The following is a 21,690-nucleotide window of genomic DNA, read 5'->3' on the forward strand; positions in this document are numbered from 1 at the left end:
GCAGCAGGATTAGGGAGCCAGAGCCCAGCCGGGGTGCTGGGGAGCATGCAGGGCCTTAGGACCAGCGAAGGGAGGTCGCAATCATTTCCCCAGCGTTCTGGGTGGTCCCTATTCATTAGCTAGAAATGATGCACCTTTGGGACTAGCAACGTGCTGTGATTGTTAGTACTTTATTGATGAAAAAAATGCAGTCATGAGCGGCTGTCTAATCCAAAATCATACTGCTAGGGAGTAGGTGAAATTCCTCAAGTTAAAGTTGCACAGCAAGACACATGCTGTTTCTTTTATTTGCAATATCTTCCCTCCTCCATCACTCTTTCACATGTTGTAGCACATATATGTATATATCTGGTGTGTGTATATATAATATAAATATATGTATGTAATTATTTTATATATTATATATATCGTGTGTGTGTGTGTGTGTGTGTGTATATATATATATTTGAGTCAGGGCCTCACTTTGTCGCCTAGGCTGGAGTGCAGTGGCCAATCATGGCTCACTGCAGCCTCAACCTCCTGGGCTCAAGTGATCCTCCCCCATCAGCCTCCTGAGTAGCCATGACTAAGGCATGCAATACCACGTAGATATTTGATTGCTATGTCCCCAGTAGACCAGAAACTCCACAGGGTTGGGCACTAAGTCTATTTTGTTCACTGCTCTATGCCCAATGCCTGTAATTGTGAGAGTGCATGCTAGGTGCTCAATGGATGTTTGTGGATTGACAGGAAAACCCTTATCCTAGGTGCCTAGGAAAGGGTTAAGACATGCTAACAAGGCCGGGCCTGGTGGCTCACGCCTGTAATCCCAGCTCTTTGGGAGGCTGAGATGGGTGGATCACCTGATATCAGGAGTTCGAGACAAGCCTGGCCAACACAGTGAAACCCTGTCTCTACTAAAAATACAAAAATTAGCTGGGCATGGTGGTGGGCACCTGTAATTCCAGCTGCTTGGGAGGCTGAGGCAGGAGAATTGCATGAACCTGGGAGGCGGAGGTTGCAGTGAGCCGAGATTGCGTCACTGCACTCCAGCCTGGGTGACAAAAGGGAAGCTCGGTTTCAAAAGGAAAAAAAAAAAAAAGGCCAGGTGCAGTGGCTCATGCCTGTAATCTCAGCACTTTGGGAGGCCGAGGCAGGCGGATCACCTGAGGTCAGGAGTTTGAGACCAGCCTGGCCAACATAGTAAAACCCCGCCTCTACTAAAAATATAAAAATTTCCCGGGCATGGTGGCGCGCGCCTGTAATCCCAGCTACTCCAGCTAAGGCAGGAGAATTGCTTGAACCTGGGAGGCGGAGGTTGCAGTGAGTCGAGATTGCACCATTGTACCCCAGCCTGGGTGACAGAGCAAGACGCTGTCTCAAAAAAAAAAAAAAAAAAAAAGAAAAAAAGACATGCTAATAAAGACGTGCCAGAGGCTTTTGATCACAGACAGGCTCAGTCTCCAAATGGCTGTACAGAATCCTCTACAGATGTTCAAAGTCCAGCAACATGGCATGCATTTCAGTAACAGAAAAGCCTCTGCTTCCACCACTTATCTGTGTAGGTGCTATGACCCTGTGCCTGAGTAACCCAGAACCTGTGAGTAACAGAGCATTCATCATTTTGGCTGCTTTTATTTAAACATTGGTACCAAGTCACCTTTCAATAAGCTAGACCCGGCCAGTGCGGTGGCTCACGCCTGGAATCCCAGCACTTTGGAAGGTTGAGGCAGGCAGATCACGAGGTCAGGAGCTCAAGACCAGCCTGGCCAATATGGTGAAACCCCATCTTTACTAGAAATACAAAAAACTTAGCCGGACATGGGGGCGCGCACCTGTAGTCCCAGCTATGCGGGAGGCTGAGGCAGGAGAATCGCTTGAATCCGGGAGGTGGAGGTTACAGTGAGCGAGATCGTGCCACTGCACTCCAGCCTGGGTGACAAGAGGTTCCATGTCAAAAAATAAAAATAGGCCGGGCGCGGTGGCTCAAGCCTGTAATCCCAGCACTTTGGGAGGCCGAGATGGGCGGATCACGAGGTCAGGAGATCGAGACCATCCTGGCTAACACGGTGAAACCCCATCTCTACTAAAAAAAATACAAAAAACTAGCCGGGCGAGGTGGCGGGCGCCTGTAGTCCCAGCTACTCAGGAGGCTGAGGCAGGAGAATGGTGTAAACCCGGGAGGCAGAGCTTGCAGTGAACTGAGATCCGGCCACTGCACTCCAGCCTGGGCCACAGAGCGAGACTCCATCTCAAAAAATAAAAATAAAAAATAAAAATAAAAATAAGCTAGACCCAGGGAGCAGAAATCATGCCCATGCCCTGGGTTCTCTAGGTCATGGTTTATGTGCCAGTGCTTTTGTTACCTGTCTCCTGGATGGGCTATGCAGGCTCACAAGACTTTCCCTTACTCACCACACTTGGGGAGTGGAGTGTCTCATAGATTTGCTGCCACCTGATAAAATGAAAATTCTAAATTCTCCTGGAATATTTTCTTGGTTACTAGAATAACAAATCCTACAAATCTTGGTCTCCTACCACAAGAGAAAATTATTGTTTCTATCAACTAACTTACATTCCACCATAAGGTGGACTTTTCCCCAGATGTTAAAAAATGCATGCTGGGTGTGGTGGCTCAAGCTTGTAATTCCAGCTATTTGGGAGACTGAGGTGGGAAGATCCTTCGAGCCCAGTAGTTGGAGGCTGCAACAAACTATGATTGTGCCACTGTACTCCAGCCTGGGAAACAGAGCACAACCTTGTCTGTATTTACAAAAAAAGAGAAAAGACTGGTCACGGTGGTTCATGCCTGTGTTGGCACATCCCAGCACTTTGGGAGGCCGAGGTAGGAGGATAGCTTGAGCCCAGGAGTTCAAGACCGGCCTGGGCAACACAGGGAGACCCCATGTCTACAAAATATAAAAATTAGGGCCCCAATTTCTACGCACACCGGAAGACGGAGGTCCTCTTTCCTTGCCTAATGCAGCCATGGCTCGTGGTCCCAAGAAGCATCCGAAGCAGGTAGCAGCTCCAAAGCTTGGCTGCTGAATAAATTGAGCGGTGTGTTTGCTCCTCGTCCATCCACCAGTCCCCACAAGTTGAGAGAGTGTCTCCCCCTCATCATTTTCCTAAGGAACAGACTTAAGTATGCCCTCACAGGAAATGAAGTAAAGAAGATTTGCATGCAGCGGTTCATGAAGATCGATGGCAGGGTTCGTATTGATATAAACGACCCTGCCGGATTCATGGATGTCAGCAGCATTGACAAGTGGGGAGAGAATTTCCGTCTGATCTGTGACACCAAGGGTCGCTTTGTTGTACATCGTGTTACACCTGAGGAGGCCAAATACAAGTTTGTGCAAATGGAGAAAAATCTTTGTGGGCACAAAAGGAATCCCTCAAATATATTTATATATATGTGTGTGTGTGTATATATATTTATATATGTATGTGTATATATATTTATATATGTATGTGTGTGTGTGTATATATGTATATATTTTTTTCCCAAATGAAAAGGAAGATGTGAGCCACCGAGCCCAGCCTCCACAATTGTATTACACATATATCAAAACATGTTGTACCCTGTAAATATACATAACTTTCTTTTTTTTTTTTTTTTTTTTTTTTTTTTTTTTTTTTTTTTTTTTTTGAGACGGAGGAGTCTCGCTCTGTCGCCCAGGCTAGAGTGCAGTGGCGCGATCTCGGCTCACTGCAAGCTCCGCCTCCCGGGTTTACACCATTCTCCTGCCTCAGCCTCCCGAGTAGCTGGGACTACAGGCGCCCGCCATCTCGCCCGGCTAGTTTTTTGTATTTTATAGTAGAGACGGGGTTTCACCGTGTAGACCAGGATGGTCTCTATCTCCTGACCTCGTGATCCGCCCGTCTCGGCCTCCCAAAGTGCTGGGATTACAGGCTTGAGCCACCGCGCCCGGCCTAATATACATAACTTTCATTTGTCAGTTTCAGCTTAATAAAATTGGAGGAAAACGCTAGTAGAGAATAAAATGAGATCTGGGCATAGATAATAATGCAGAAGAATGGACAAGAATCTTGCCAGGTGGTAGATTTATGCAAAATAGTAAAGAATAAGATCCTCATTACAAAAGCTGCATGCAAGGCCAGGCGCAGTGGCTCACGCCTGTAATCCCAGCACTTTGGGAGGCTGAGGCGGGTGGATCACCTGAGGTCAGGAGTTCGAGACCAGCCTGGCCAACATGGTGAAACGCCATCTCTACTAAAAAATACAAAGATTAGCCGGGTGTGGTGGCGTGTGCAGGCTGAAGCAGGAGAATCGCTTGAACCCGGGAAGTGGAGGTTGCAGTGAGCTGAGATGGTGCCACTGCACTCCAGCCAGGGTGACAGAGCAAGACTCCACCTCAGAAAAAAAAAAAAAAGCTGTATGCAGAGATATGTACTTAAATATACAGAACAGGGACTCCAAGGATATTTACCAATAATGCACGTTTCCTTCTGGGGAGAAGCGAAGCAATTCCTACTTGTTGGTATGGGAAGAGCACCTGCCAGGGCAGAGCCTGAGAGAAATATCCTATTAACCTCAGGACTAATGTTCAATTCTGGGAAAAAGCCAGGAAGATGGATATTTATGTGTTCCATAGCAATACATATTTATAAAATACACGTATACATATTTTAAGAGTATTTTATAACCAAAATATACATATGCCTTCCTGGATTTTAAAAATATATTAATACTAAAAGCTAACAGAAAGTTATAAAGTGGAAAAAAATGCAAGTCTCTGCCTTTACCCACCCACCACTCACCTGCCTTCCCACTTCCAGGTAGCCACCAATGTTCCCTTAGATCTGGAATTGTTCCTTTGTAAGTAAATGTTGTTGTTAAGAGAAAATGCTAATAGCAAGGGTTTTCTGCAGCAAATTTGGATGGCTATGCATTGGGTGTGGTCATGGGAGAAGAAAGAAATTAAACCATCCCTCCAATGGGGGGAAGAAAAAAGGAAAGAAAGGAAGAAAGGAAAAAGAAGACAATGACCCACAAAATGAGTGCCTCTGAGTCTGATATGAAACCCTTCCACGCATAGTGCACAGGCACAACAGTTCACCACCAGGCCTTAATTATTATTATTATTATTATTATTTTAAAGGCAGAGTTTCGCTCTTGTTGCCCAGGCTGGAGTACAATGGCACAATCTCGGCTCACCTCAATCTCTGCCTCCCAGGTTCAAGCGATTCTCCTGCCTCAGCCTCCTGAGTAGCTGGGATTTCAAGCATGTGCCACCACGCCTGGCTAATTTTGTATTTTTAATAGAGACGGGGTTTCTCCATGTTGGTCAGGCTGGTCTCGAATTCCTGACCTCAAGTGATCCGCCTGCCTCGGCCTCCCAAAGTGCTGGGATTACAGACATAAGCCACTGCACCTGGCCAATGTTTATTATTTTAAAATTGTATGTAAAGATGGAGTCTCACTATGTTGCCCAGGTTGAACTCCTGGGTTCGAGCATTCTTCCTGCCTGCCTAGGCCTCCCAAAGTGCTGTGATTACAAGTGGGAGCTACCGCACCCAGTCCTGCCTTTTGAATAATAATGATGTTAATTAGAATAAGAGCAGCAGCTATTGTGTTTGACCCTGTTTCTTTTTCTTTCTTTCTTTTCTTTTCCTTTTTTTTTTTTTTGAGACGGAGTTTCCCTCTATTGTCCAGGCTGGAGTGCAGTGGCAGGATCTCTGCTCACTGCAACCTCCGCCTCCTGGGTTCACGTTATTCTCCTGCCTCAGCCTCTGGATTAGCTGGGATTACAGGCATGCCTCATCATGCCTGTCTAATTTTTGTAGTTTTAGTGGAGACAGGGTTTCACCATGTTTGCCACGCTGGTCTTGAACCCCTGACCTCAAGTGATTCACCTACCTGGGCCTCCCAAAGTGCTGAGATTACAGGCATAAGCCACCATGCCTGGCCCTTTTTCTTTTTTATTAATTGAGATAGGTCTTGCTCTGTCACTCAGGCTGGAGTGCAGTGGCACAAATGCTGCTTGCTACAGTCTCAACCTCCTGGGCTTGATCAATCCTCCTACCTCAGCCTCTCGTGTAGCTGGGACCACAGGCACACGTCACCATGGCTGGTTAATTTTTAAATTTCCTGTAAAGACAGGGTCTTGTAGAGAATAGCCTAGGCTGGTCAGGAATTCTTGGGCTCGATCAATCCTCCTGCCTCAGCCTCCCAAAGCGCTTGCATTACAGGCGTAAGCCACTGTGCCTGGCCTACCCATCGTGGTCTCAACTGCCACATTTTCTGCCGCTTGGATTTTATCCATCCCTCTCCTCCACCCATCCCTCCTTTCTCAGTATTGTAAAACACACACCGACCTCATATCATTTTACCCAGAAATACATCAATGTGCATCTAAGCAGATAAAGGCATTCCTGCTTGTTTGTTTTACTAACCCCCAATGTGATGATCACGCCCAGTACAAGTTAATAAAAATTTCTGGCCTGGGTGCGGTGGCTTGCACCTGCAATCCTAGCACTTTGGGAGGCCAAGACAGGATGATGGCTTGAGGCAGGGAATTTGAGACCAGCCTGGGCAACAAAGTGAGACCCCCGTCTCCACACAAACACACACACACACACAAATCAGTGCGGTGTGGTGGTGGGAGTCTGTGGTCTCAGTTACTTGGGAGGCTGAGGTGGGAGGACTGCTTGAGCCCAGGAGGTTGAGGCTGCAGTGAGCCATGATTGTGCCACTGCACCCCAGCCTGAGTGACAGAGTGAGACCCTATCTCAAAATAAATAAATAAGCCAGGCATTTATTAATTTTGTGATTCACATTTGTAATCACAGCACTTGGGGGGGCTGAGACAGGAAAATTGCTCAAACCTGAGAGGGGCAGGTTGCCATGAGCAGAGATCATGTCGCTGCACTCCAGCCCGGGCAACAGAGTGAGTGGGACTCCATCTCAAAAAAATAAATCATAAATGAATAGTAATTCCTTACCATCTAACAGCAGGTCCCCTTTTCAATTCTGTACTTTTAAATGAGACCAGAGGAAGAGCTGGAAAGCTTTGGAAACTTGGCAAACATTGTGAAGCACTTAAATGAATGTCTTCAAGGGCTGTGCTCAAAGTGTGATCCCTGGGTGGGGCCACCAAACCACCCTGGAGCTTGCTGGAAATGCAAAATCCCAGGCCCAGGGCCCCAGATCCAGTGGAACGGAACGACTGCTGGACCAAAACCAACGGATCATTGAAGTTTGAGGTTGGCTGTCTACACTGTGTGGAAGGCAGTGGCCAGTCTGCTCTGAATTAATCTACTTTTTCTGAGGCCTGGATCTTGCGGGTTGGTAGCAGCTTCACTGAGTCCTCCCACCAGCAGTGAGAGCCCACCATGCGTTAAACGTCAACCAGGCCTATGGGGACAGACGAGGTCACCGCCGTTGACAGGCTCCTATTCCAGCACAAGATACAGACAAGAAGCTAATAAATTGATAAAGAAATAAAGCAATTTCAGGTTGTGATTGTTTACCTATGAGCTGTGTGAGGCCTCCCCAACAAGCCTACTGAAATTGCACTAGCAGAGCCAGGTGCGGTGGCTCACACCTGTAATCCCTGCATTTTGGGAGGCTGAGGTGGGCGGATCACCTAAGGTCAGGAGTTGGAGACCAGCTGGCCAACATGGTGAAACTCCGTCTCTACTAAAAGTACAAATATTAGCTGGGAGTGGTAGCACCTGCCTGTAATCTCAGCTACTAGGGAGACTGAGGCACGGGAATTGCTTGAACCCAGGAGGTGGAGGTTGCAGTGAGCCCAGATCGCACCACTGTGCTCTAGCCTGGGTGATAGAGCAAGCAAGACTCAGTCTCAAAAAAAAAAAGAAAGAAAAAGAAAACAAGAAAAACAAAATCGTTCCAGCGCCTAAGGCATCCGCCCCCTCTGGCTTTACTTTGCCCTGTGGCCTGTCTCCAGATGTTGGACCACGCATCTTACTACTTATTTGCTCATTGCTTTTCTCCCAGGCCAGGATGTAATCATCACACACACACTATCATATGCCCACCCTTAGGACACAGAATGAGCAAGAGAAATACTTGTTGAATGAAAGTTGCTATAATTTTTCAAACAATGAGAGTGCCTAATAGTGATCAATACCTGATTAGTGATTGTTTTTTTAGTACATCTGATTCCTACCCACGGCAAGAGTTCCTATGCGGAATGAGGCTACAAGTCTTTCACTGGAAATAAATTGCACCCTATCCTGGGTGCTGCTCCAACCTCGCCTCAGGGCTGGGAGCCTGGTGCTGCCACACCCTTCCCCTGAGCAGAAGAATCCGGAAGAAGCCTTTGGCCAGAGCGGCAGGTGAGTCATCTGGGGACTCTATGCCCTTGTGGCCATCCTTCAGTCACCAGTCTGGAATTTTATTTTTTTTAGCCCAAGGGCTCTGCATCAAAGAACTGACTTTTTTTGTTGTTGTTCGGGCTATACCTAAAAGGGACCTAATCTCAGTCTCATTTATATAAAGATCTCAGATCTCTCAAAAGGGATATACAAATTCAGAGTAATTCTGCTCAAAATTAAAGGAAAAACATTTTTTTGGCAGGAATCGTGTAGAGTTGGAGAAATCCAATAGATTGTAAAGTTCTTGCGGAGGATGGAGTTGGTGAGAGGAGGCAGAGAAACAAGGTGAAGGCCTTTGCACGCCATCTGGTATCTGTGTCCAATAGACAGTTTCACCCACAGCATGGCAGAGTCCAGCATGGATCCAAGAATATGTGGGAATCAGGGAAATGATGAAGACAGCACTTCAAATGGGAGGGAGTTTTTTTTTTTTTTTTTTTTTTTTAATTTGAGATGGAGTCTTGCTCTGTTGCCCAGGCTGGAGTGCAATGGCGCGATATCCGCTCACCGCAACCTCTGCCTCCCAGGTTCAAGCAATTCTTCTGCCTCAGCTTCCCGAGTAGCTGGGATTACAGGCATGTGCCACCACGCCCGGCTAATTTTTGTATTTTCAGTAGAGACAGGGTTTCACCATGCTGGCCAAGCTGGTCTCGAACTCCCGACCTCAGGCAATCCATCCTCCTCAACCTCCCAAAGTGCTGGGATTACAGGCGTGAGCCACTGCGCCCGGCCATGGGAGGGATTTTTTTTTTTGAGACAGAGTCTTGCTCTGTCTTCCAGGCTGGAGTGCAGTAGCCCAATCTCGGCTCACTACAACCTCCGCCTCCTGGGTTCAAGTGATTCTCCTGCCTCAGCCTCCCGAGTAGCTGGGACTATAGGCGTCTGCCACCACTCCCGGCTAATTTTTGTATTTTTAGTAGAGACAGGGTTTCACCATATTGGCCAGGCTGGTCCGGAACTCCTGACCTTGTGATCCACCCGCCTCGGCCTCCCAAAGTGCTGGGATTACAGGATTGAACCACTACGCCCGGCTGGGAGGGACTTTTAAGTAAAAGCTATTGGGCCAATCGACTGGAAGTCTATCCATTTGGAAACAGTGACATGAGGCTTCCTCCTCAAACCCCAAACATAGACACACATTCCACAATTCCACACGGGCTCAAGACCCAAACCTAAAAAACAAATCATATGAGAATGCTTGATACAAGACTAATAAAAAGAAGACTGGGCCGGGCATGGTGGCTCACGCCCATGACACCAACACCTTGGGAGGCCTAGCCAGGAGGATCGCGTAAGACCAGGAGTTTGAGACCAGCCTGGGCAGCATGGTGAGACCCCTGTCTCTACAAAAAATATAAAAATTAGCTGGGTGTGCTGGCACACGCCTGTGGTCCCAGCTACTCAGCAGGCTGAGGTGGGAGGATCGCCTGAGCCCAGGAAATGGAGGCTGCAATGAGCCCCGACTGAGTGAGTGAACCTGGGTGACAGAGTGCGACCCCATCTCAAAAAAGAAAAAGAAAGAAACTATACTTTCAGGGATAATTTCTATAGCTGGTTACTAGAGAAGTTTCTCTAAATATGTAGGGCACCATTTAAACATAACAATAAAAAGGCTGGGAGGGGTGGCTCACGCCTGTAATCCCAGCACTTTGCGAGGCCGAGGTGGGCAGATCGCTTGAGGCCAGGAGTCCGAGACCAGCCTGGCCAACATGGTGAAACCTCGTCTCCACTAAAAATACAAAAATTAACCAGGTGTGGTGGTGCATATCTGTAATCCCAGCTACTCAGGAGGCTGAGGCAGGAGAATTACCTGAACCTGGGACGCGCAGGTTGCAGTGAGCCGAGATCGCACCACTGCACTCCAGCCTGGGCGACAGAGTGAGACTCCATCTCAAAAAAAAACAAAAAAAAGAGAGAGAGAAAAATACAAAAATTAGCCGGATGTGGCAGTGCACGCCTGCAATCTCAGCTGCTAGGAGGCTGAAGCAGGAGAATCATTTGGACCGGACCCAGGAGACAGAGGTTGCAGTGAACAGAGATCGCATGACTGTACTCTTTCAAAATAATAATAATAATGATAATAAGAAGAAGAAGAGAAAGAGAAAGAACACTAAAAATATAGTGCAATGGTAACATGAGCAAAGAGCTTAAACAGATAGTTCACTGAAGAAAGAATACAGGTAAATACGGTAAATACAGTAAATACCAGAAAAGTTGTCATCACCATACCATTTCTACCATCAGGGTGTGCAGATGCTAAAATGACAAACAGAGAATGAGACATACCTGTAGATAATGTCGAAGAATGGCCAAGAATGTTGCTTGGCAAATTCATGTAAAAGAGCAGTAAGATCTTCTTTATAAATGCTGTGTGCAGAAATATGTACTTAAATACAGTATGTAGAAAAAGGACTCAAGGGCTACAGGCCTCTTAATCCTGGTTATTTCTGTGGAGAAGCTAGGGAGTTCCTACTCGTTATGGCGTACCAACTGGAACACCCATTGCAGGTGAACTTGCCAGGACACAGGCTCTCCTCCTCGTTGTCAGCAGGGGTCTAATTCAATTGGTGGGAGCATTTGAGAACCTAAATGTAGCATTAGCTACAAACTCTTGGACACTACACCCTCCCTTCTTGCATTTACCCTATAGCATGTACCTGTATGATTCTGTACGTCCTATAGATACTATAGGGGATGGATCCATTACATTTTGTAGCATTGAACTTCCTAAATGCTCACAGCCCTTAGGTCCTAAACAGCCTGTGGGGGGCTTTTGCTTGGGCCACAGGCTATATTAAAATGTATCTCAATCAAGCAGGGGAATAGTTTAATCTTAAAGCAAGTGGTTTAGCACCTGGTGTGAGAATCTCGCTTGAGCGGCCTGCCTGGCCCTAAAGGGGACGTCTCTAAACATCTGCCTCTGGGGTTCCCAAGTGTGCAGTGGGGAGTCACCTTCACAGAGAGGACTTGCTGCGACCTGTAAGACACCATGCCTCTTCTCTTTCCTTCCGAGTGATGCCTGACAGTGTCCTAAGTATCTGTTTGTGGTGGTTTATCCTCCCCAGTCATGGTAAGCTTTGTGGGGTCAGGGACTTTGTTGCTTTTGTTCCCCAGGGTCCCCAAGCCAGGCCTGGCATCCGGGAGGTGCTCAGAGTGTATCTGTTGCAGGAACAAGAAAGTCTTATCCACCGCCCTTGCAGCTTAAGAAAAGCATCTTATTTACTAAACACTGGCTGTGGTCCAAATGCTTTGTTGAGCAAGGTAGATAAGAGGATGGATGTTTGTGGACTGAAAGAACCAGCTGCTGACCCCACCCTTAGTGCTCCAATTCTGGCTGGGCTCTGGATGCCCCAGGGCCTTGCTATCCCTTCCCCTCCCCCTGCTTCCTGTAAGGATCTTCTCCATCCTTCAAGACCTTCAGGATTGCTGCGAAGCTGTCTCACCCCTGGACTGGACCAGACCACCCTGTAGCATCCCATAGCACCCTCTTGTAGGATGTGGAGCAGCATCACTGGCCTCTACCCACTAGATGCCAGGAGCACCCTCCCTAGTCATGATAACCAAAAATATCCCCAAACCTTGCTGAATGTCCCCTGGGGGGTTGGGGGCACTAAATCACCTTGATTGAGCTACTGCTTTAATATAAGCGTTCTGCCCCAGGGCTTGCCCTTTCTAGACTGAAAAGAGACCTAATCTCAGCCTCATTAGTAGAAAGATATCCAGTCTTTATATCTACCCATTCTGAGTAATTCCACACAAAATTAGAGCAAGATTTGTTTATGTGTTGAAAGGTGAGGAAGAACAGGACACATTGGTTCTATAACTTTACTGGAAGACTTGAACCAGGGAGATAAGGCAGAAATTGAAACAAGGCTGAAAGCTACAATAATCAAAACAGTCTGGCATCAACCTAGGAATAGACTCTGGAACAGAATCATAGGAATAGAATCAACTAAACACCTAAGAGGGTGCAGAAGAAGGCACATGGATAGAGGTCAGCTCATTATATGATTAAAGGTGACATTTCCAGGCCAGGTGCCATGGCTCATGCCTATAATCCTAGCACTTTGGGAGGCTGAGGTGGGTGAATCACCTGAGGTCAGGAGTTCGAGACCAGCCTGACCAACATGGTGAAACCCTGTCTCTACTAAAAATACAAAAATTAGCCGGGTGTGGTGGTGGGTGCCTGCATTCCAAACTACTCAGGAGGCTGAGGCAGGAGAATCACTTGAACCCGGGAGGTGGAGGTTGCCGTGAGCCAAGATTGCGCCACTGCACTCCAGCCTGGGTGACAGAGTGAGTCTCCATCTCAGAAAAAAAAAAAAAAAAAGATGACATTTCCATCAGCCCCATCCATGCAGTGAAGGCAATTTATTATATGTCTATTTGGGAAGAATACAAATTAGGTCTACTTTAGACCGTAAATATATTCCCCCTGCTCATCTCTGTCACCCATACTAGATGCATTGAAGATCCCAACATCAACAACAATTAATTAAAGTAGTTGGGGAAGGCCAGGTGCGGTGGCTCACACCTGTAATCCCAGCGCTCTGGGAGGCCCAGGCAGGTGGATCACCTGAGGTCAGGAGTTCGAGACCAGCCTGGCCAACATGGTGAGACCCCGTCTCTACTGAAAATACAAAAATTAGCTTGACATGGTGTCGTGCACCTGTAATCCCAGCTACTCGGGAGGCTGAGGCAGGAGAATTGCTTGAACCAGAGAGGTGGAGGTTGCAGTGAGTCAAGATTGTGCTGCTGCACTCCAGCCTGAACAACAGAGGAAGATACATAAAATACATAAAAATAAATAAATAAAGTAGTTGAGGGAAAAAACTGAAGAAAAGATAACACAGCAGAAAAATGGGCAAGTCACATAAATCCAAGAGAAGAAGTAATACAAATGATCGACAAATATTTGAAAAGATGCATATCAAATGTGCACTTTCTTTTGGAGTGGATTATCTTGTTGGCAAAAATTGAGGACTGGTAATGTAACTCTCCTCCCTACAACATCTGGATTTAGCACTTTTCCTGCATTGCTGTAGGGAAGATGAGGGAGTGGGATGTTTTAGAGACTGTAGTCTCCTACAGCCTTACCCTGGCAGCCCCCAGGCCCTAAATAGCCTGTGGATGTGTCTGTTCGTGCCACAGGTTACTTTAAAAGACAACCTGACTCAACTTGTTAGGGTGTGTGCTCAGCACCTACTGTTCACACGTTTTTGCCACCTGCCTGGCCCCGAAGGGTGAGTTACTAAACCACTATGTTCCCTGGTTCCTTCAAATGCAAAATGAACACGTAATCCTTCCTACCTCACGGAGTCCATACAAGGATTAAATGAACATGCAGAAGGCTGGTGGGGAACATACGGTAGGCCTGTTAGGCCTGTTAGCCATGAGGCATATGAAAAAAGCCTAACAAAAGCAAAAAAAAAAAAGGCCAGGCTCAGTGGCTCCCACCTGGAATCCCGTCACTTTGGGAGGCCAAAGTGGGAGAATTGCTTGAGTGTCAGGGGTTCAAAACCAGCCTGGGCAACAAAGTGCAAACTTGTCTTTGAAAATAATAATAATACAACAAAAAAATCGTAACGTACTAACATGGCAGTTATTATCTTTTTTTTAAGACACTGCACTCCAGCGTAAGCAACAAGAGGGAAAACTCCATCTCAAAGAAAAAAAAAATTTATAGAGATGGGGTCTTGCTATGTTGCCCAGGCTGATGACTCCACTATTGTTATTTTTAACAAATTTTTTAAAAATTTGGCTAGGTGCGGTGGTTCATGCCTGTAATCCCAGCACTTTGGGAGGCTGAGGCGGGAGGATCACTTGAGGTTGGGAGTTTGAGATCAGCCTGACCAACATGGAGAAACCCCATCTCTACTAAAAATACAAAAATTAGCGGGGTATATTGGTGCATGTAATCCCAGCTAGCTGAGAAGCTGAGGCAGGAGAATCACTTGAACCTGGGAGGCGGAGTGAGCCAAGATCATGCCATTGCACTCCAGACTGGGCAACAAGAGCGAAAAGAAAAAAAAAATTATGTTTAATGTTATAGCTTTAATGTAACATTTGTTATATTTTCTATATCATAAATCATACAGATTATGACTAGAAGAAGTGTAGAATCATACTTCTGTGTTCTAGTAGTTTTATCTCTGTGAATGGGAGTGTGGGGAAATTGGAGACTATTTCATCTGCTTCCTTTGTTTTTGCCTTTTTTTTTTTTTTTTTGAGACGGAGTGTCGCTCTGTCGCCCAGGCTGGAGTGCAGTGGTGCGATCTTGGCTCACTGCAACCCCTGCTTCCTGGGTTCAAGTGATTATCCTGCCTCAGCCTCCCGATTACCTGGGACTACAGGCGCCCACCACCATGCCTGGCTAATTTTTTGTATTTTTAGTAGAGACAGGGTTTCACTGTGTTAGTCAGGATGGTCTCGATCTCCTGACCTCATGATCCGCCCGCCTCGGCCTCCCAAAGTGCTGAGATTACAGGCATGAGCCACTGCCCTCGGCCTGGAATGAATGTCTTAAGCTCCTCTCATTTTCTGATTCGCCTGAGGACTGCTGACCTGGGAGATGGACCTAGGAGGTGGACCTGGCTGATGAGGGGTGCAGAGAGGTGGTTCAGTGTATGGCTGGGGCACCTGACCCTGGAGGCCTGGGGGTGTGGGGGATGGTCAGCCTCAGAAATAGGATTCAGTCTGGGTCAGAGAGCCCCTATGCTATGAGAATGAAGAGAATCTCAATGACAATAGTAACAGTTATGCTGGAACACTTATTTTTGCTATTACTGTCTAAACACTCTACCTACATTTTCTCCTTTAATCCTAAACCCTATGAGATAGGCACCATTGTTTTGTTTTGTTTTTTGAGACAGAGTCTGGCTTTGTCACCCAGACTGGAGTGCAGTGGCATAATCTTGGCTCACTGTAACCTCCACCTTCTAGGTTCAAGCGATTCTCCTGCCTCAGTTCCCAAGTAGCTGAGACTACAGGCGCACGCCACCATGCCCAGCTAATTTTTGTATTTGTTTGTAGAGACAGGGTTTCACCATGTTGGCCAGGCTGGTCTCAAACTACTGACTTCAGGTAATCCACCCGCCTCGGCCTCCCAAAGTGGTGGGATTCCAGGCGTGAGCCACCGCGCCCGGCTGGCACTATTGCTGCCTCCATGCTGTTGAAGAACTTTGATTAAGATATGGCAGAGTCAAAGTTTGGACTAGACCTGGCTTCCAACCTGTGGTCTTAACCACGAGCTTCAGGGACAAGAATGAGGTACATTCTGGGAAAGACAGACACCACCTGCCTTCCAGCTCCATGGGCAACTCTCAGTAAAATATGACATTTAAGGCAGTTGAGTCCCCTATTTTCTAATGCTGAGTGCCATAAAGCATGGCCCCTACCTTTGCTCTCTGTCTTCAGCCTCCCACTAGAGCAGGCTGTAGCTGCCTGTGCCTAGTAGAGTCCGAGGCAAAGAAAAACGTGTACCTCCATACGAATTTATCGAAGTAACCTCCCAGGTGGAAACAGTTAATAAAAGCTCAACAACAACAACAACAAAATAACTCTGCCGGGCATGGTGGCTCACACCTGTAAATCCCAATACTTTTAGGAGGCCAAGGTGGGAAGATTGCTTGAGCCCAGGATTTTGAGACCAGCTTGGGCAACATAGTGAGACTTATCTCTATTTATTTGGTTGTTTATTTATTTATTTTTTATTTTTTTGAGATGGAGTCTCACTGTGTTGCCCAGGCTGGAGCACAGTGGTGCGATCTCAGCTCACCGCAACCTCCATCTCCCGGGTTCAAGCAATTCTCCTGTCTCAGCCTCCCACCCCACCATGCCTGGCTAATTTTTGTATTTTTAGTAGAGACAGGGTTTCACCATGTTGGCCAGGATGTTCTCAATCTCTTGACTTTTGTGATCCACCTGCTTCGGCCTCCCAAAATGCTGGGATTACAGAAGTGAGACACTGTGCCCAGCCTCATCTCTATTAAAAAAAAAAAGGGGGGGGGGGCTGGGCACAATGGCTCAGGCTTGTAATCCTAACATTTTGGGATGTTCAGGCGGGCAGATCACCCGAAGTCAGGAGTTCGAGACCAGCCTGACCAAAGTGGAGAAGCCCCGTTTCTATTAAAAATACAAAATTAGCCAGGCGTGGTGGTGCATGCCTATAATCCCAGGTACTTGGGAGGCTGAGGCAGGAGAATCGCTTGAACCTGGGAGGTTGCGGTTGCGGTGAGCCCAGATTGCACCATTGCATTCCAGGCTGGGCAGCAAGAGTGAAATTCCGTCTCAAAAATATAAATAAATATTATTATTATTATTAATTTTTTAAAAGCATGACTCTGGATAAAGCCCCTTCTTGCCCAATCTGTTTGCTTACCATTGTCAACTCCTGTGACAGCAAGGGTAGGGGACAAAGAAGGGCTTGGAACTTTGAGCTGTTTGGAAATAATTGGGGCGGAGGGGGAAATAAAAGGAAATAACCATTTCCATTGCACAATAATACAGGACAGTGAAACAAACAACGACCTTTTTTTTTTTTTTTTTGAGACAGAGTCTTGCTCTTTAGCCCAGGCTGGAGAGCAGTGGTGGATTCTCGGCTCACTGCAACCTCCGCCTCCCAGGTTCAAGCAATTCTTCTGCCCCAGTCTTACCAGTAGCTGCGACTACAGGCGCGTACCACCACACCCCGCTAAGTTTTGTATTTTTAGTGGAGATGGGGTTTTACCATGTTGGCCAGGCTGGTCTCGAACTCCTGACCTCAAGTGATCCACCTTCCCTGGCCTCCCAAAGTGCTGGGATTACAGGCATGAACCACCGCACCCAGCCAAAAACTATTTATTTAAAACAAAGTCAAGGTCTTAATGAGTGGTGTTGAGTAAGGTAAAGTTATTGTTTAAAAGCCTAATTTGTGATAAGATTAAAGTACAACCTTCAGTACAAAAAGGGTTCACAGATCTGAACCACAGTAAAGGATAAAGAAATCCCTGTTCTGTACAGTTATGGTTTTGGAACACGCAGGTTTGATTCGGTGTACACAATGTCAAAGTCTCACATATGAATAAGATAATAAATAATATTGCCCTTGTTTTCATAGCAATCATTGATGCCAGTGGGTCTCAAAACTTCAGTGTGTTCCAGAATCAACTGGAGAGCTGGTCAAGGCACAAGCTGCCAGGCTCCACCCACAGATCTTCTGATTCCAAGGGGACTGAGGTGGGGCCTGAGAATGGGGAGTTCTAACAAGTTCCCATGGGATGCTCTTCGTCTGGGACATTATTTGAGAGCCACTGCTTTGTGCTAAGTGCAGGATTTTTTTGTTTTGTTTTGAGACAGGGTCTCACTGTCACCCAGGCTGGAGTCATGGCTCACTGCAGCCTCAGTCTCCTGGGGTCAAGTGATCCTCCCACCTCAGCCTCCTGTGTAGCTGGGACGACAGGCATATACCACCACACCCAGCTCATTTTTGTATTTTTTGTAGAGATGGGATTTTGCCACATTACCCAGGCTAAGTGCAGGATTTTAATGGATAAGAACTTTCCAACTGGCAAATAAATGACATTGGACGAGGGCGTAACAGATCTGTTTACTCAGTAGTAGGACATCTTTAACCAAAATGAAAGTGCATTATTGTCTCATAGGATAAATTAGGGTAGGGAAGTATGAATCTCCTTTGAGCATATCTAAGTTTCTTTCTTTTTTTTTTTTTTTTGGAGACGGATTCTCGCTCTGTCGCTAGGCTAGAGTGCAGTGGCGTGATCTCAGCTCACTGCAATCTCTGCCTCCTGGGTTCAAGCAATTCTGCCTCAGCCTCCCAAGTAGCTAGGACTACAGGTGCCCACCACCACGCCTGGCTAATTTTTGTATTTTTAGTAGAGATGGGGTTTCACCATGTTGACCAGGATGGTCTTGATCTCTTGACCTTGTGATCGGCCCACCTCAGCCTCCCAAAGTGCTGGGATTACAGGCATGAACCACCGCGCACAGCCAAGCATATCTAAGTTTCCCTTTTTTTTTTTTTTGAGAGAGTCTTACTCTGTCGCCCAGGCTGGATTGCAGTGGCAAGATCTTGGCTCACTGCAAACTCCGCCTCCCAGTTTCAAGCCATTCTCCTGCCTCAGCCTCCCGAATAGCTGGGACTACAGGCACCTGCCACCACACCCAGCTAATTTTTTTGTATTTTTAGTAGAAATGGGGTTTCACCGTGTTAGCCAGGATGGTCTCGATCTCCTGACCTCGTGATCTGCCTGCCTTGGCCTCCCAAAGTGCTGGGATTACAGGTGTGAGCCACCACGCCCAGCCGCATATCTAAGTTTCTTAAGGAAAGGAAATGTTGGCTCACGCCTGTGATCCCAGCACTTTGGAAGGTTGAGATGGGCAGATCACAAGGTCAAGAGATTGAGACCATCCTGGCTAACACAGTGAAATCCCGCCTCTACTAAAAATACAAAAAATTAGCCAAGTGTGGTGACACACGCCTGTAGTTCCAGCTACTCAGGAGGCTAAGGCAGGAGAATCACTTGAACCTGGGAGGCGAAGGATGCAGTGAGACAAGATAGGGCCACCACACTTCAGCCTGGGCAACAAGAGTGAAACTCCATCTAAAAAATAAAAACAATTTAAAAAAGATTTTATTCAGTGGAGGGGAAAATAAATATATACATATATATATATATATATTAGGTCTCTAAAAATTTTTGATTGGTGTGCCTGGTACCGAAAAGGGCTTGGAGACTGATATTTATTTTATACTACAGAGTATACAGAGTAGATCTAAAGAATAATATTTTTTCTTTTTTTGAGGTTCTGGTTTTAATTTGGTGCTGATTTTTGCTGGCTAGAGTTCCCCTCCGGATCTCTGGGTTGCCATGGTGACATTTTGGCCTTTGTCACGTTGCTGTTGTTGTTGGGCCTGCAGCTCCACTGAAATGAGTTCTTACATGCAGGACTCAGGAGCTTGGCACTGGGTCTAGGGAAGCCCACGTTTGTGTGCCACGTGAGGAAGATGAGGGAGAGAAAATTAAGATACTACAGTCTGGCTCGTGGGACTTAAAAAAGTGGACAAAGGAGAAAGAACTGTCCCAAAAGGGTGTTGCTCCAGCTTACCTGCAGACACTGCCAGTGGGTGTTGTCTAGAGGAAAGGGACCCTGGGGAGGTTGCAACCTTGTCCAAGGGCCAATTTTTCATCCTCATGTATCATGACAGGACAAGGTGCTCCAGTTTCTGAAGACAAGTAATAGATTTGGGCATTAACAATGGTTATGGCATCCTTTGTTTTTTTTAAATTATAAAAGTAGATATTGGCCAGGCGCGGTGGCTCATGCCTGTAATCCCAGCACTTTGGGAAGCCAAGGTGGGTGAATCACCTTGAGGTCAGGAGTTTAAGACTAGCCTGGCCAACATGGTGAAACCCCATCTCTACTAACAACACAAAAACTAGCCGGTTGTGGCGGCGGGCTCCTATAGTCCCAGCTACTCAGGAGGCTGAGGGTGGAGAACTGCTTGAACCCAGGAGCTGCTGCTGTGATTGTATCGCATGTAACTATAACAACAGCAAAAATTTAATTTTTTTTTTTTTTTTTTGAGACGGAGTCTTGCTCTGTCGCCCGGGCTGGAGTGCAGTGGCCGGATCTCAGCTCACTGCAAGCTCCGTCTCCCGGGTTCACGCCATTCTCCTGCCTCAGCCTCCCGAGTAGCTGGGACTATAGGCGCCCGCCACCTCGCTTGGCTAGTTTTTTGTATTTTTTAGTAGAGACAGGGTTTCACCGTGTTAGCCAGGATGGTCTCGATCTCCTGACCTCGTGATCCGCCCGTCTCGGCCTCCCAAAGTGCTGGGATTACAGGCTTGAGCCACCGCGCCCGGCCAAAAATTTAATTTGTAAATGAAATCAGGATGTTAACAGTGATCACTGTGCTTATTTTGAGAAATAATTATAACAGGATATATTAATTGCAACCCCCGCAATAAGAAAAAACAAAAACCCAAACCCAACAATAAATAAGTAAAAAGTTGGCTTTCTCTCTACACCTCCCCTCCCCCCACCCCATCCTCCTGCCTGGGTGTCCTTTCAGTTACTCCTGTAGCAGGGACACACAGTATGGCATGTGTCGCTGTTAGACTATTAGTGATCAAAATCCTAGTCACGCCTCCAATGAAGACTTATTTTCCCTGCATTTTTGTATTCTGCCTATTTTTTGGCCTAAGAAGTAGCCAGAGGTGAATGTTTAAACCCCTTTCCATGAAATTGTTGCTGGAAGTCACTTTTTGTTTTGTGCAGTGTAAGAATGCACATTCCATTCCTTTTTTTTTGTTGTTTTTTGAGACCAAGTCTAGCTCTATCGCCCAGGCTGGAGTGCAAAGGCATGATCTTGGCTCATTGCAACCTCTGCCTCCTAGGTTCAAGGGATTCTCCTGCCTCAGCCTCCCGAGTAGCTGGGATTACAGGCACGTGCCACTGCAGAGTAGCTGGGATTACAGGTGCAAGCCATTGCACCCGACTAATTTTTTGTGTTTTTAGTAGAGAGAGTAGAGACATTTCACCAGTTGGCCAGGCTGGTCTTGAACTCCCGACCTTAGATAATCCGCCTGCCGCGGCCTCCCAAAGTGTTAGGGTTACAGGCGTGAGCCATGCGCCCAGCCTCTTTGTGCATTTAAAACACTGCCTTTGAAGGCTACTGGGGCTCTGGGAAACTCTGGGAGGGGTTACCAGCAGGTGGGTGGAAATCTGCTTGCCTGCTGCTGTTTTTTTGTTTCTTCTAAGGCATATGTAGAGGAATCTTTGGTAAGTTTTCAACTCACCTCTCTTGGAAGGAAGCTGTTTGGGTTGCCTGAGCAGGTTTTGTGTGAAAACCAGCAAGAACTCAGATGATGAGAAGCAGCTTCTGTACAAGTCTGGTTTCTCCAGCCTGGCCTGGGTCATCACAGTGGGCCCCGGGATGTTTAAACTGATGGTGCAGTCAACCATCAGCATTTAGTTCTGTGTTTACAGTCTTCTTCTTCTGTTTTACTGGGCTCTTAGTTTTTGCTTTTTCTTTCTTTCTTTCCTTCCTTCCTTCCTTCCTTCCTTCCTTCCTTCCTTCCTTCCTTCCTTCCTCCCTCCCTCCCTCCTTCCTTCCCTCCTTCCTTCCTACCTTCCTTCCTTCTTTCCTTCCTTCTATGTACTTTGCCCCTTTCCTTAAGGCAAATTAGCATGTAATGTGCAAACAAATCTCTCTGGCACTTAAGGAAGACCCCAAACCCCACTCCCTTTCTTCCCCTACTCCAAGAATTCACTACCCCTGGTTCAATTTTAGCTGAACCCGGAAACCTGTGATGTGACATGAGGGCTGAGAATTCCCAGAAA

The 21,690-nt window shown here is 46.7% G+C and overlaps 1 pseudogene; it reads left to right on the forward strand.

Annotated features, from left to right (window-relative positions):
• Positions 1-2,967: 2,967 nt before the first annotated feature.
• Positions 2,968-21,322, forward strand: LOC111555655 (annotated as a pseudogene).
• Positions 21,323-21,690: the final 368 nt, after the last annotated feature.

The sequence above is a fragment of the Piliocolobus tephrosceles genome, chromosome 20, assembly GCF_002776525.5.
Source record: "Piliocolobus tephrosceles isolate RC106 chromosome 20, ASM277652v3, whole genome shotgun sequence".
Lineage (NCBI taxonomy): Eukaryota > Metazoa > Chordata > Mammalia > Primates > Cercopithecidae > Piliocolobus > Piliocolobus tephrosceles.